Source organism: Vipera berus (assembly GCF_964194415.1).
Source record: "Vipera berus genome assembly, chromosome: 1".
In the NCBI taxonomy this organism is placed as follows: Eukaryota; Metazoa; Chordata; class Lepidosauria; order Squamata; family Viperidae; genus Vipera; species Vipera berus.
Window position 1 is genome coordinate 78,972,042 of NC_138202.1, and position 15,911 is coordinate 78,987,952.

General features: G+C 36.6%; 1 protein-coding gene across 4 annotated transcripts in view; it reads right to left on the minus strand.

Moving 5' to 3' along the window:
- TSPAN18 (tetraspanin 18) overlaps positions 1 to 15,911 on the minus strand; it is a 198,954-nt gene that overhangs the window by 144,127 nt on the left and 38,916 nt on the right. For all 4 annotated transcript variants that reach the window (XM_081324717.1, XM_081324715.1, XM_081324716.1 and 1 more), the window contains one exon: positions 13,202 to 13,306. The gene's annotated coding sequence lies outside the window, so the exon portion shown is untranslated. The remainder of the gene's footprint in view (positions 1 to 13,201; positions 13,307 to 15,911) is intronic.

Below are 15,911 nucleotides of genomic sequence, written 5' to 3' on the forward strand. Positions count from 1 at the left end.
GAGTAGATATTTTTTTTAAAAAAAATGGCAAACATTGATGAGCTAGCATACATGAAAAAAATATCCAATAGGTTATTTGGGAATCCCAAACTTATGATGAGGCTTAATGAGGGAGCTATTAGTAGGGCTTAGTGAAACATTCAAAAAAAGATGCTTTGAATATTTTATTTGTAAGTGTAAATCAAATACTGCTGTTCAATACATTTTGGACTCATGTAGTTGTCCTGAAAGTTGCTCTTGCATGTGAAGCTAGCCAGGCAAAACTTTTGAAGCAGTCACACAAAATCTATAAAAGTCACAGCTGTCCTATGTGAAGAGATAACTAAGGAGATTATTCATACCATCATATTGAAAACGTTCTACAGATCTGTTAAGCAAAAGCTAATCAACCGTGAAGAGCCTCAGTACAAGAAGATAAGTAGAACAAGTAGTCAAAGAACAACAACAAAACTCTAGCTTAAGGTTCAATAGGCACACACACAAATCTAGAATCTAACTATTTCAGATTTGATCTAATGGTATTAATAGCTATCTTAGGTCTACAATGCTAGACCACCCTGAAATCTTAAGCAGCAGGAGCAAAATCTTATACATTTTAGTAAAATAATTTGTCACCTGAAATTCACAAATATGACAACTGAACAATTTCAACTGAACTCTTTATTAAAGAAAATCAGTCAGGGTAGATATTCAGAGAAATAAACACTTCAGATGATAAACAAGGTGTTGCAGACAATCTAGAGCAGGGGTCCCCAACCCTTTGGCTATCAGGGACTGGTTCCGTGGAGAGAGGTTTTTCCATGGACTGGAAGGGGCATGGTTTCATGTGCTGTCTGCATCCTGCAGATGGGACTTTGCTTGTTTGTGCAGACTGGTTTCTAACATGCCATGGACCAGTGCCAGTCCACGGACTGGGGGCTGGGGACCCCTGATCTAGAGTTTATGAAGCAACTACATTCCAGTTCTTCCAATTTTGCTTAATTCTCATCCTGCAAGTTTTCATACATCAGAGGGAAAAATACATTTATTTATTAATAAAATAAGCTCCCTATTTTACCTCAAGGTTATCTCAAGGTAATTCTGGGCAGCTTACAATAATAAAAATAAAATTAGATAAATTAAAATAATAAACACTGTAAGTTAATACAAAATCCAAAAGATTATGGCCCAAATAAAAGATGGGGAGGGCAGGAGCAAAATGGAGGAGGGAGGTGAGATCTGGTGTTAATCTATCAACTCTCTCCACTGTGATACTCCCCCATTGGAGCCCCAAGCTAACTGTCAGAGCCAGGTCTTTAGGCTCTTCTAGAAGGTCAGGAGGGGTCAGCCTCACATCAGGGCCCAAGATGTTCCACAGGGCAGATGCAATGGCAGAGAAGACCCTTCTCACCAGCTGGAATAGTCAGGCTGATGGGCCCGCTTCCTCTGCTGGCACAAGTATGGTGGGCCAATCCCAGTGGGATAAGATGATCCCTCAAGTAGCCTGGATCCATATCATAAAGGGCAGTGCTTTTTTGTAAAAGAAAAAGGTGCTGGAACTCACATATGTCATACAACCCACCTTGCCTACCCTACAAGGTTCCATCCAAAAAAGGTGCCGGAACTCCGTTCTGGGTGTTCTATGAGAAAAAAAGCCCTGATAAAGGGTGTTAAAGGTGATTATCAACAGTTGTATATGTAACATGCAGTTGTATTGAATCTGCCAGGATTAAACATTTTCCTGCAAAGAACTACCTATATCACAGAAATTTGAAGCCGAGGCTTAGTGAAGTTGCCCAAAAGGATCTACTTACAAATGAAGTCTAGGCAATCTTTGTGTATAAAGCATTCTATAACTAGGACATCACTATCAATGAGGTTATTTGTTTCTCAGATGGTGATGTTCATCCACCAAAAGCCTTTCCGCTGAATAGGATGTAGTGTGATACATTTTTCTAAAGAATGTACTACTGTTTCCTAAAACCTAAATGGGAGTATTATGGATCACGATCTGTTGTGGAAGCCAGAAAAAAAAAAGTCTAGCAATTTTGGAGCTGGAGCCATCCAATAAAATGCTTTACATCTTTCATAATGTTCAGTAAAATGCCTTTTGGAGGGGCAGAGGGTAGTGTCGACAGTGGTTCTTGGGAAGAAAAAAAAATCATGGACACAGAAGAAAAGAAAAAAATAATGGGAAGCAATAAATGCAGTAAGTTAAAGCATAATAAAGCTGCAGGTGAAGAAGGTATAACTATAAAGTGCTAAAAAAAATAATAAATTGATTTGCTCACCATGCAGTTTGTTTAACATGTGTGTGAAAACCCTATCTGCACCTGATTGTTTGAATAATGCCATTATTGTTCTGCTGTACAAAACAAGAATGAATGTAACAAGTACAATGGGATTAACTTGTTAAGCGTGCTGGAAAAGTGTTGGACAGAATTCTTATTAAAAGACTACTACCGGTAGAAGTGACAGTGAGAAAAATATGGGAACTGCAATTAGGCTTTTTGAAGGTAGGAGAGTGCCGATTCTTGAGAAGCAGATGAATATAGCACAAGAAAGAAATTGTATTGTTTACTGGTCAAAAGAATGAATGTGGTACATGAATAGCTTTGAATTACAGAAGGGCTTATTCAAATATGAAGTTAAAAGTTGTTGAATGCAGTAAGAGCAATAAATGATGGATCACAATAAGCAGAATCTTAGTGAATGGCTAAGTATTGATCAGAAAGTAAAAGAAGATATAAAGGTACAGAGAACTGTGGTGAAGGGTATTGATATGTGTATAGCTACAGTATATGATCTTTTTATATCACATGCCTTTAATTTCTTTGGCTTACTATTTCTTACTTGCTTCAGGGCTTTGCATAATAGTGCTTAACCCAGTTAGTGAATAGAGCACGGTATGAAGGATATGTACTGTATGTTTATAAAACAGCATGAAAGAGGTTTCTGTGGATTGCTTTATCTGTTAAGGGTGACATCAAAAATTTAAATCAAGTCTTATAGTACAAGTTGGCTTCAATATTTGCAAAGTCTGGAAACTGGAATTCAGAGCCCGAGATCATGAATCAAAACATGCCAGTGAGCCATTTTTTCCCTTTAATCACACTATGTTGAACATATATATATGTTCATATATAACACTTGTGACACACACACACACACACACACACACACACACAGGTTCCCCCAGGGTTGTGCCACCAAAATCTGGTAGAAAACCACATTTCATCCATATGAGTTTTGTTTTTCAAAAAAGAATAATTAATAATACAATCATAAGTAAATGCTTCTGATAAGGATCAAAATTATTTTAGTAGGTTCGCAAAATACAGAGAAGACGGAAAATTCTGTAAGATGAAACTTAGCAGACGACTTTGGGAAAAATATTTAAATAAATGGCACGTCGGCTGATTTACATTGCTGAGTGACAAATAGATATCATCAAGCTCCATTGAAACTACAATCCCATAGTTATATTCATCATATACACCCAATATTTTATAAGAAACACAGAAAATAGATGCAGCCATCAAGTGAAAGAAAAGGCAGACCATGATATATGTTAGTTCACAGAAAGAGTACTATACTTTTAGTTGTATAATGGTGTGATTTTAATACAAATGAATTAATAAAACACTATGAAAAGAACATTAATAGCCTTGCCAGACTTTCTTTTTATAAAGGCAGAAAAAGTCATAAACTACTAATACAAATGAAAGCTAGAGTATACAACATTAGAAAGTATTAATATTGCAGCATATTATTGCAAGAAAAATGTATGAAAAATATCACTGAGATAGTACTGATCTTCAGCTAGTTATATAATTTATAAGCATTTTTCTTCACTTCTTATGCTTTCAGATACATTGATCAAATATCATGAGAAAAGATGACAGACTTTAATAATAGCAGTCACATGAATTGATCAAACATCAATTGCATGACTTCCCTGATAATGCAGACCTGGAATGCATACAGATACATTATCCAGTTAGGCAAAAAATTGGTTCCCCAACTCCCACCTTGTTTGCATTCCACAAAGCAGTGAAAATAATTTAATTCTGGAGGGGAGGAGGAGATGATGATGGACCTGGACTACTTTTGAAATTAACACCTGTAACTGATGTTTTATTTTTGTAATGCATATAATGTGAATCACAAGTTAGGCAGTAAATAAATGAAGAATGCTATTATTCTACCCTTTGTTCTACATTAAAAGGCACAATACTTGATGAAGAACTAATTAGAAAGTGCTATTTTAATCAGATTGTGGTTGAATATAGGTGAAGTAGCTCTGATAACTGCATAGATATGTTTTGTTTTTGTTAATATGCTCTTTCCATCTAGCATGTGGTCCTGAGAAATTCTAATGGTCTCCCCTCTTAAGTAACATCCAAAGCCAATTCTGCAAAGGATTTGGGGGGGGGTCTACCAAGGCAACTAGATGCCACCACCTGCTTTGACAATGAGTAGCAGAATTAGTTATGTAGAAATTAAACATAATATCCAGTTTCAACCTTCGCTTAGCTACTAAACTATTCAATTCCCTCACTCTCCAAATGTCTAAATAGACATTCTTTTGAAACATTTCCAAAGAAATGAAACTCAAGAAGCAAGTATCTTTAGACAAGGGATGAATTACTGCACACTAAGCTCTATTCCTGAGCTTACACCTTCTTTTAGCCCTTCAATGTTGGAATGACCAACTTGAGAAAGACATGAATTGGGTCAGGGTATTTTTAGAACTCTGGATGGGACAAGTGTGAATAGAATAGAATAGAATAGAATAGAGTAGAGTAGAGTAGAGTAGAGTAGAGTAGAGTAGAGTAGAGTAGAGTAGAGTAGAGTAGAGTAGAGTAGAGTAGAGTAGAATAGAATAGAATAGAATAGAATAGAATAGAATAGAATAGAATAGAATAGAATAGAATAGAATAGAATAGAATAGAATAGAATAGAATAGAATAGAATAGAATAGAATAGAATCTGGAGCTCTTCTAGTCCAGCCCCCTGCTCAAACAGGAGAACCTACACCATCTCAGACAAGTGACTGTCTAGCCTCTTCTTAAAAATCTCCAGTGATGCAGTGCTCATGATCTCTGGAGGCAAGCTGTTCCACTGGTTAATTGTCCTCATTGTCAGGAGGTTTCTCCTTAATTCCAGGTTGTTTCTCTTTTTGATCAGTTTCCAACCATTGTTTCTTGTCCTGCCCTTTGGAGAATAACATGACCACCTCTTCTATGTGGCAGCCTCTCAAATATTGAAACACTGCTATCATGTCTCCCCTATTTCTTCTTTTCCTTAGACTAACCAAACCCAAGTCCTGCAGCCATTCTTCATATGTTTTAGTGTCCAGGCCTTTGATCATCTTAGTTGTTCTTTTCTGAATTTTTTCCAAACTCTCTCTCAAAAAAATTGTGATACGGTGACTAAAATTGACTGCAGTCTTCCAGGTGTGGTCTTACTAGGATTTTATAAAGCAGTACTAATACTTCATGTGATCTTGATTCTATGCCTCTGTTTATACAACCCAGGGATTGTATTAGCTTTTCTGGCTGCTGCTACACACTGCTGGCTCATAGTCAAGTGATCGTCCACTAGGACTCCAAGGTCCCTCTCACAGTTACTGTTTTTAAGCAGGTCTCATCCAATCTGTACTTGGTACCTTTGATTTTTCCCCTAAATGTAAAACTTTGCTTTTCTCTACATTGAAACTCATTCTGTTGGATAGGGTCTATTATTCAAGTTTGTCAAGATCTTTTTGGATCTTGAGTTTGTCTTCTGGGCTGTTGGCTACTCCTGTCAGTTTAGTGTCATCTGCAAATTTGATGAGTTCCCCTTCAACTCCTTCATCTAGGTCATTTATGAAGATATTGAAGAGTACTGGGCCTAAAACGGAACCTTGTGGTACCCCACTGCTTACTTCTCTCCATGTGGATGTAGTGCCATTGAGGACTACTCGTTAGGTATGGTTTGCCAGCCAGCTACAGATCCATCCAGTGGTGATGTTTTCTACACAACTTTATACCTAGTCATATACCTAATCAATCAGATTTCCTTAAGTTGGATGGTAATTTGTAGACTAAGGTAACATTTAAAAAATGTAGAATTGAGTCCTTTTCTGCCTTTCATTCCTTCCCCCCACTATATTTCTCCCAGATGCTCTTCCTCTGTCTAAAAAGAAAGTTGCAAGGGGCTACTGGGGCATAATAGCAACCCCACAGAAAAAGCTCATTAATTCTCTCCTGGTCACATTTCCCTCCTTCTCTCTCTTCACATTATTACATCTAGCTAAGCCCAGATTTGGCAAACTGCATCGAGCATACTTGACTGTCTTCCATGATGAAACAAGCAGCATCTGTTTCTAATTCAACATGTACAGAAGTGATACCCATATGATGCATCCTTGCAACCATGAAGTTCAGAGGAGATTCAAAAACAAAGTCTGCAGACACTGAGACACAGTTAATAAAAGCAAAGCCTCTAAATGAAAGATGTCACAAGTTCCATGCAATGTTAGTCTAATCCTTTACCACTGAGAAATTAATCTCAAAATTTAGAGGTGAGAATGACATGAATTTGTAATGAAGTACAGAAACATTACAAACAAATTGTAACATATAAAATTCACCCATCCAAGGACCTTAATGATATTTACAGTTATTCTTAAAGTAATCTGAAAATAGCAAATATTTATCATGTGCTTTATATTTGTATTTTGTTTAAGAAGGATATTCCTATTATAAATACATTTAAAGAACTAAAATGAAAATGAAACCATTACCAGCAAAGCCAGCCACCAGCTCCAGCTTTATTTGTCCAAATAAAGAGCAGCTATTTATTTAATTTTTTTTAATATGTAGGATTTTGTTTATTTAGATAAGAGATTTTCTGGAATCCTTTTGGATTAGTAACTCAGTGGCATCCCCAGCATTTTCAATTCAAAATTATCAGCATCAAGCTTTAGATGGACTATCTGATGCCTAAAGTAAGCATTGGTGCAGATGAAAGCTAAAGAGCTTAGCAGATCTGAAGTCAGTATGCTGGTCTTATTTATTTGGAAGCTTATTCTCGCTAATAGTTAATATGGGGAGCAAATGCTTTCAAACTGTGAAATGAATTCACTGAAACATTTGGTACATCCGGGTGACATAAATTGCTTACATAAGTCTAACTTAAAATGCCAAATACAGTCTGCTTTTACCACTGAAAAATTCACATACGAAGGCAAGTTTTTCTTACCATTAGCACACATAAGAGAGATATTTAAACAGTTTTATGTCCCTTCCCCCAATTGTTATCTGAACTACAATATATCAACTTTAGGTCTGTTTGAACTATCAAGATCTTCTTTTTGGGCAAGGTTTTTCAGAAATGGTTTGGCATTGTCTATTTCCTAGGGCTGAGAGAAAGTGACTAGCCCAAGGTCATCTACCTGGCTTTGTGCTTAAGCAGGAACAGAACTCGCAGTCTCCCCATTTTTAGCACTCCCAGCACCAAGACTGAGTGACATCTGGAAAGTATACTTCGCTTTAATTGCATCTTCAATGAAGCATTCTTTGTTGGATTGTATCAACTTCTAGACACTGTACTGCATTAAAGCAGTCACTTTGCCAGTTTTCTATGGTCTACTGTATCTGACTGCACATCTATAGAATGCATATTTTGTTGAAGCAAAGCAGTTTGGCAAAACAAAAAGAGCTTGCCAAGATGCTGCACTTTAGGGCATCCTTGTTAAGGTACCACATTATTTCAGCAGTCCGAGTTGAAATAACTCCACAAAATGTTGCCCTTTTATATGACCTTGTTCTACATTTCCATGGTCTGATTCTTCAAAACCAGTATGAGGCTGGCCTATAGATATCTGCATCCCTGATTGCCTCAATTTACTGAGAACTGACGGACAAGACCATGGATCAATCAGAACTCCCGCTAGCTGACATATAAAACATTATATTCATTACTTGCCTTGCATTCAGGAGGAAATGGAGAATGGAGAAACAAGTTCAGCACCTCAGGTTTTCCAAAAAGAAATGTTAGATTCACTGTCATGTTATATGCATAGTAGCTGAGGTGAAACTAAATGAGACAGAGTCTGCTGATATTGTAGGATCACAGTGATACAGAGTTACTTTTATCCTGGTCTACACTCTGCATATGAAAGTACTGGGGTTTTGATAAGCATACTATTATTTCTCAGAAAACCATGGCGCATTACATAAAATTTAAAAAAAGAGTTCCTTGAGAGAGGTAATGATAAATAAAAATATGATGGCTGGGAGGTGTGAACTTTAAGCATTTGTCATATCTGTTGGGTCAACTCTTCAACCAACAAGAACATTAAAAAGATCTGGTAAAGGAATGATTACCAATAGAAGAACTAGGAAATAAGATAGAAAAAACTTGGAAATTTTGATACATAATATAATCAGACTCCTTTCAAACAAAAGTAGACTTACAACACTATTGTACAAAGTTAGAACAATTCTAGCTAATTTGTGAACCGCTGATTTCAATCAAAACTCCAAAAATACATTCCTAATCCCACCTCTCTCTCTCTCTCTCTCTCTCTCTCTCTCTCTCTCTCTCTCTCTCTCTCTCTCTCTCTCTCTCAAACACACACACACATACACACACTTGAGACATGAAGTGACCAGAGATAGGTTGAAGCACTGCATTAAACTCTGACAATTTTAATAAGCCAAATTCTGGCTGTCCACATGTAACCTAAGAGTATTCAAAGCTAAAATACTTGCAAAAATAGAAGAGCAGAAATTTTATTTTATTTTCATATATTACCAGAAAAACAACACAATCAGGAAATGTAGAAGAAAATCAGGTAGAACACAAAACCGTAAATAATGCAACTCATACTAAATTGTTAAAAACAGTTTTAAAAAATTAAATGAATTCCTTTGGAGAAGAATACATATCTAGTGTATCCCTCTAAAATTTGAAATAAGCAGCTAAGTATGCTTAGGAGTTCCCTAGGACTTTGCTACAGTAATCATTTGACTTTATGTACCATTGACTATGCTCCACCTCACCAGTCATTAGTTCAGTTTCGTCTCAACCCAGTCCAAACCCCATTATATGGTCTGCTTAGAATTATAGAGGGGAAAAGGCCAAGAACAATAAGTAGGCATCTTTACCAGAAAACAAACTGTCAAACCTTCATTCCTTCATTCTTTTGTCAACTTTTTAACTTGTTTATTTATGAGATTTTGGTCTAAATTCTGCCTTCCTATTAGATATTTACAGCATATTAAGTTCATAAAACTCCACGTGACAACAGAAGAATAAATGGTAAGAGGATTGAATCTACTCTTCTGATTTAGGATGAAAAAATTTCCTCTCTTATCCCTACAATGCTATCATTATCACAATAGCAATAGGTTTCTGCTAGAAGATATTTTTTAACATTTCCAGGGGCAGCATAAAAGAATAAATTAAAAAAAACCCTCCACTGTCAAAACGGAAGGAACAATTTTAATGAATGAAATTTGTCCCACAGGTTTGGGGGAAAACATTCTTTATCCCAACTCTCTCAATGCTTATGCCATTACCAAATGCTTGTATTAGTAACTCAAGTAACTTAATTTATGTTCTAGTTATCTCTCAACTGCATTCTTCTCCAATCCAGCATCAACCTTTTGTGTTTGACTACACCTCCCTTAATTCCCAGTCAGAATGGCTATGATTAGGAATTTGGGGACTAGTATAGAAGGAAAATCATGAGGGCAAATGCTTATTAACTGAAAGCAAGGGCATTACAAAGCACTACTCCATGGCTGATAGGCTGAGAATTTTTTTTTAAAAAAAAGGAAAAAAGAATCTAATACTGTACCTCTGCTTAAAAATACCTAATTATCCTACACAAGCTAACATTTTGTATCAGAAATTTGCAAACATATGCTTGCTGTCTAGTTTGTTCAGGTTGCTCCAATATTTGATTTATTGCTATTGGAAATTCTTTTTCCATTTACACTGTGTTACTAAAAATCCATTGTGCAAAGAAAATTTAAAAATTTACATTTTGTCTCACTCTCTTGCCTCTGTTTTTTTTCTATGAATAACCAAACAATGAAGTTTTATTAATAGTGGCTAGAAATAATGTTTCCTGACAAACAAGATTAGGAATACAGCCAAAATGTGTATTTATAATGAAGGGGACAGTTGTACTAGCAAAGAAGTATTTCTGAAACTAAACTCACAAGAGTCTTTTTCCCCTTGTGTTGTAAATCCCTCTCAAAATAGAATAGAATGGAATGGAATGAATAGATCCCCAACCTTTTGGGCACTAGGGACCAGTTCCGTGGAGAGAGGTTTTTCTGCAGACTGGAGGGGGCATGTGTGCTGCCTACATCCCGCGGTTGCGGCTTTGCTTGTTTCTACAGACTGGTTGTTGGCATGCCGTGACCCAGTATTGGGCCACAGACCGGTGGTTGGGGACCCCTGTTCTAGTCCAGCCCCCCACTCAAGCAGGAGAACCTATGCCATCCCAGACAAGTGACTGTCCAGTCTTTTCTTAAAAACCTCCATAGTTGTTTGTCAAAGAAATTAACAAAATAAAAAAAAACAAGAAAAGATACACAATGTGGGAACTATATCTTTAACTCCCAAATCTCATTTTTCTGGATCATGCTTCTGGATTATGTAGTGCACTGAGAAAAGTTGTATTAATCCTGCTTAAAAGGAAACCATGTTTAATTGTTACAATTAGTGATCATCTGCATAGGTCCCAATTTGGTTCTATATTTCTAATCTAAAGCAACTCCCAAGCCCTATGTGGAGGCATTCACATTTATCTGTTGACCGAAATCAAAAGCTGTGGGCAGAGCCTACTTATATCTGAATTATGAAACAGGCTCTCATTTTTAATCAATATTTCCAGACATTGCTATAAAGATTTTGCTTTCTCCCCTAAGATTACTTTATGGACCGCTTCCTCTCATATAAAATTGCCAGACAATTAAGGAAAGTTTCAGAGGCATTAATGTGACTCTAAAAAATTGCCCAGTCAAGACCTATCAATAATTTTATTTATTTATTACATTTATCAGCCGTGCATTTTGCTGTGATGCAACAATCTTATTTGAATACCTCCCTTCAAAACTAAAAATAATTCATTTAAAATAATTTCAGTTAGCATTTTTGTTAACGTTGGCGATAATATATACTTTTATGTCCTTAATAAATGTTGTTTTCATATTTCAGGGCTATGTAAAATTATTCATGCATACACATACCTATGTATGTATATTGTGAAAGTCCATTTTGAAAAAAACAGACAAGAAGAGAAAAACATTACAAAAATCTATCCAGCTTTCACAAATGTATTACCATGATAAATAGCAATCCACATACTTCTATTGAAGATATTTTTGCTAATGTGTTATAGCAATGCCTCCATGAAAATTTGGACAGTTCTTGGATTGCAAGCATATTATGAGCTACAGTTAAATATTCTTAAATTAGTTCCTTCCCACAGACAATTTTTTTAAGAAATGTGATTTATTATTATTTAAATGAGTTAGTCATTCAACTGCAATGGACATAACCAATACATAAACTGAAATCCAATTCTACTGGGTTAGGAGGTATGAGTAAACTATGTATATGTGGTTTATTCCAGCATTCGGAGACATTCTCTAAAACAGGGGTTTTGCTGGCTGAGGAATTCTGGGAGTTGAAGTCCACAAATCATAAAAGGTCCAAGTTTGAAGACCCCTGCTCTAAAACATGAAAAGCACCCAGTCTAATAAGTTACCTCTGCTCCATTCGAAGTTATAATGGCACTGAAAAAAGCAACTTATGACTGGTTTCAACACTTGCAACTGTTGCAACATTGACAATGGTCACATAATTAAAATTCAGGCACTTGGAACAGGCATGCATTTATAACAGTCGAAATCTCTCCAAGTCACATGATCACCATTTGCAATTTTCCCAGTTGATTTTTGACAAGCAAACTCAATAGGGGAAGCCAAATTCCCTTAACTGCAGTGATTCCCTTACTGTGGCTGCAAAGGTCATAAAATGGAACACGACTCACTTAGCAACTGACTTGTTTAGCAATGGAAATTTTGGGCTGTAGTTGTAGTCATAAGACGAAGATTACCTATAATAGTAAAGCCAGCACCCACACTTTTTTTAGGTTAAACTATCAACCATAAGAAAGAGTTCTGGAGAACTTAAAAACTTGTTTGATATTTTGTAATATTTATAGTTAGTATTGCCTTACGAGGATCTTGGATTTTTTTCCCCATGGCCCAGCAATTCAATTTGCTTTTTGATTAATTATGGGCCACCAAGTCATTGTCAACTCTTGTTTTTTACTTTTTTTTATTGAAAAGTTTTTCAATACATTTTATCTTTAACAATCCCTCCCCTCCACCCCCCACCCAACCCTTCCTAGCCCTCCCTAACCCTCCCCCTCCCTTTCCCCCCTCCCCCCTCCCCGACTTCCCAGAGCTAAATACAAGGTATAAAGGTAAAAACAATCATAAACAACCATATGCTAACAACAATAAACTATTAAGTCTATCGCACTCTAGCTCAAATGAAATGACTACAAGAAGTCATTGTCAACTCTTAATAACCACATAAATAGATTTTATCCATGGCAATTTGCTTTTTATATCAGTCAACAGAGAGTGGATTTTTTCTTTGTACTGGCCCAATTACATTTGATCTAGTATTAATAATTCAATAGAACCGACTCATTTGGGAATATAAATCCTGGTTTCCTTCATTTTTGCACTGTTGCATCATGTTCTAATCCAGGGGTTTTCAAACTCGGCCCTTTTATGACTCAAGGACTTCAACTCCCAGAATTCCTCAGCCAGTTGAAGTCCATGAGTCATAAAAGGGCAGAGTTTGAAGACCCCTGTTCTAATCTAACCTGATTAGAACATTGATAAGCTTTTGAATAGTGACCACTCAAGTTTCTAAATCAACAGAGTAAATGCTCTGAGATTCCTCTACAAACACAAACTAAGTCATCGCTGAATGGTTGCTATCACACATTCTAAGTTATCTCTCTCAAAATATTCAACATTGAAAAATGATTCTAGTCAGATGGAACTGACTAGTGTAAAAGTTATCCTGTAGCTACAAAGTGGTCTGATAACAAAGATTAAACTATATAATTTCTGCTGAGGAGTCAGAAGACCTTAGACAAAGAAGAATGCCTCTTTCATTTAGACAAACAAACCTTCTGCCTCTTGGTGAGAATTTGAATCTTTCCTTTTTCTTCCCCGGGGAAAAAGAATTTTCAAACTTCTCTATCTCCTTCTTATGTTCTTGTTCTGTTTGTGCACTAGAGGGAGAAGAAAGGAAAGATACATGAGTAAATAAATTCCAAAGCTTTAGTCAACAGCTCCCAATGGACATTTCTTTCTCACTGTGAACTTCAAGCATGAGGTCTTTTGGAAAGCTTTCCAGATAATTATTCTTCTCAATTCCCCCTCTATAAAATAGTTTGCCCTCGTGCTTCTGAACCACTCTCCCCACACATTTTGCAGGGTTGTTAAACTATTACTCTGTCAGAACATTTGGGGAACATTAAGATCTGCTCTGACCTTGGTGGATGGCTCTGTAAACTGCTCCCCTCCCTTCCCCTTCCCTTCTTTTATAATTAGAACTTAGACTGTTTCAAAACTTTTTTTAAACACCACTCAAAGCTTGTGGAAATAAAGTGGCATAAAATATCAATAAATGAATATATCAGGTACAATTCACACACTCCATTGTATAGGTATCATTGACTTTCAAACCTTAAAAATTGTATTTATTTACTATAAAGATATTAGACAACAGTCCTTCCTACCCAACCACTTTTTAGATTCTGTTAACTGTAACAATGCCTCTGTCAACGCTGTGACAATGGAAGTCAATTCTCAGTTCTGGCAACTGAGAATCAGCAGCCATTTTACTTTTGCTTTTAACATGCCTTTTTTGTTATTCTTTTAGAGTTCAGATGTAGAAGTGGGGATGGGGTAAATGCTTGAGGGTTAGCTAGCTATAAAAATGCAGGACATGGTCTGATAAGCTTTTGGCGGGCTGAGGAGCCGGAGAGAAAAGCCCATGGTTTGCGCAAATTGGGGAATGTGATTTATGACAGCTTTTGTGGGGTGGGAACAGCAACTTGTTACTTTGTATCTGGGAGGAGGGAATCTTAGTTTTGGGTTCAACTATGTAAGTGCTGATACTTTGTTTCCTAATAAAACATTCTTTAAGGAAGAATTATTGCCTTGAAGTTCTTTTACTGGTTTCATCTATCGGAACTATGACAGCCTCACGTTTGGCCAAACTGCAACCTTCTTGTACATTGTTTTGATCTCCATCTTTTGTTTTCCAACACACACCCCTTTCCAATATGAAGCTGTACTGAAATTTTGTTTAATATAAAATACTTTAATTTCTATGGCCATTCGTCTGAACACCAAGTGACTTCAGGTGGTTTACAATTCTAAAACAATAACATACTTCAACACAATAAAAATACTCCCCCCAAAATTAATTTTGGTAGCTGAGATAATCAATTAACAGTAGAACCAAGAAATAGGGCCCTTAATATATTTAGGCCCCAGGTCTGGTTACACAGTCAAGTTGTTAAAGCCTTATGAAAGGCCAACTGAGTTGGGGCCATTCTAATCTCTGAAAGGAGGATATTCCACAAGTCAGGGGCTACAGCACAGAAAGCTTATCAGTGCTTCCCTGTTGCCCGCTGACCCTGTTTGGCTAATGCAATTCCCAGCATGCTCAGTCTGGATGAATAGAGACTCTTGCGTAGGCCAGTAGGCCAGTCTCAACCCATATAGGTTTTTAAGGGGGACAACTAAAACCTTATATTGCACCCAGAAACCCACTGGTAGCCAATACAGCTCACATAACAGTGGTGCTATTAGAGCCATCTGTCCAATACCATGTACCCCCATGCAGCCACATTCTGCACCAGTTGAAGTTTTCAAGTGTTCTTCAAGGGCAGCCCTATGTATAGCACATTGCAGTAATCTTTAGGATTTTTTTTAATCAATTGAATATGTGAACTCCTGATACTGAAGAAAATATCTATATCAAAAGTTAAGTACCTCTCTATTTTCCCTATATCTTTTCCAGCTTACTCTGAAATTCCTGAAATTACTTTACCTTCATCAAGATAATAATAATAATAATAATAATAATCATAATCATAATAATAATAATCATAATAATAGTAATAATAGTAATAATAGTAATAATAGTAATAGTAATAGTAATAGTAATAATAATAATAATAATAATAATAATAATAATAAGAAGAAGAAGAAGAAGAAGAAGAAGAAGAAGAAGAAGAAGAAGAAGAAGAAGAAGAAGAAGAAGAAGAAGAAGAAGAAGAAGAAGAAGTTGGAAGGGACCTTGGAGGTCATCTAGTCCAACCCCCTGCTCAGGCAGGAAACCCTATACCATTTCAGAAAAATGGCTGTCCAGTCTCTTCTTAAAAACTTCCAGTGTTGGAGCATTCACCACTTCTGGAGGCAGGTTGTTCCACTGATTAATTGTTCTAACTGTCAGGAAATTTCTCCTTAGTTCTAGGTTGCTTCTCTCCTTGACTAGTTTCCATCCGTTGCTTCTTGTCCTGCTTTCAGGTGTTTTGGAGAATAGCTTGCCTCCCTCTTCTTTGTGGTGGCCCTTGAGATATTGGAACACTGCTATCATGTCACCCCTCACCCTTCTCTTTGTTAAACTACACATACCCAATTCCAGCAACTGTTCCCTATATGTCTTAGCCTCCAGTCCCCCAATCATCTTTGTTGCTCTTCTCTGTACCCTTTCTAGAGTCTTGACATCTTTTTTACATCGTGGTGACCAAAACTGGATGCAGTATTCCAGGTGTGGCCTTACCAAGGCATTGTAAAGTGGTATTAGTACTTCAGGTGATC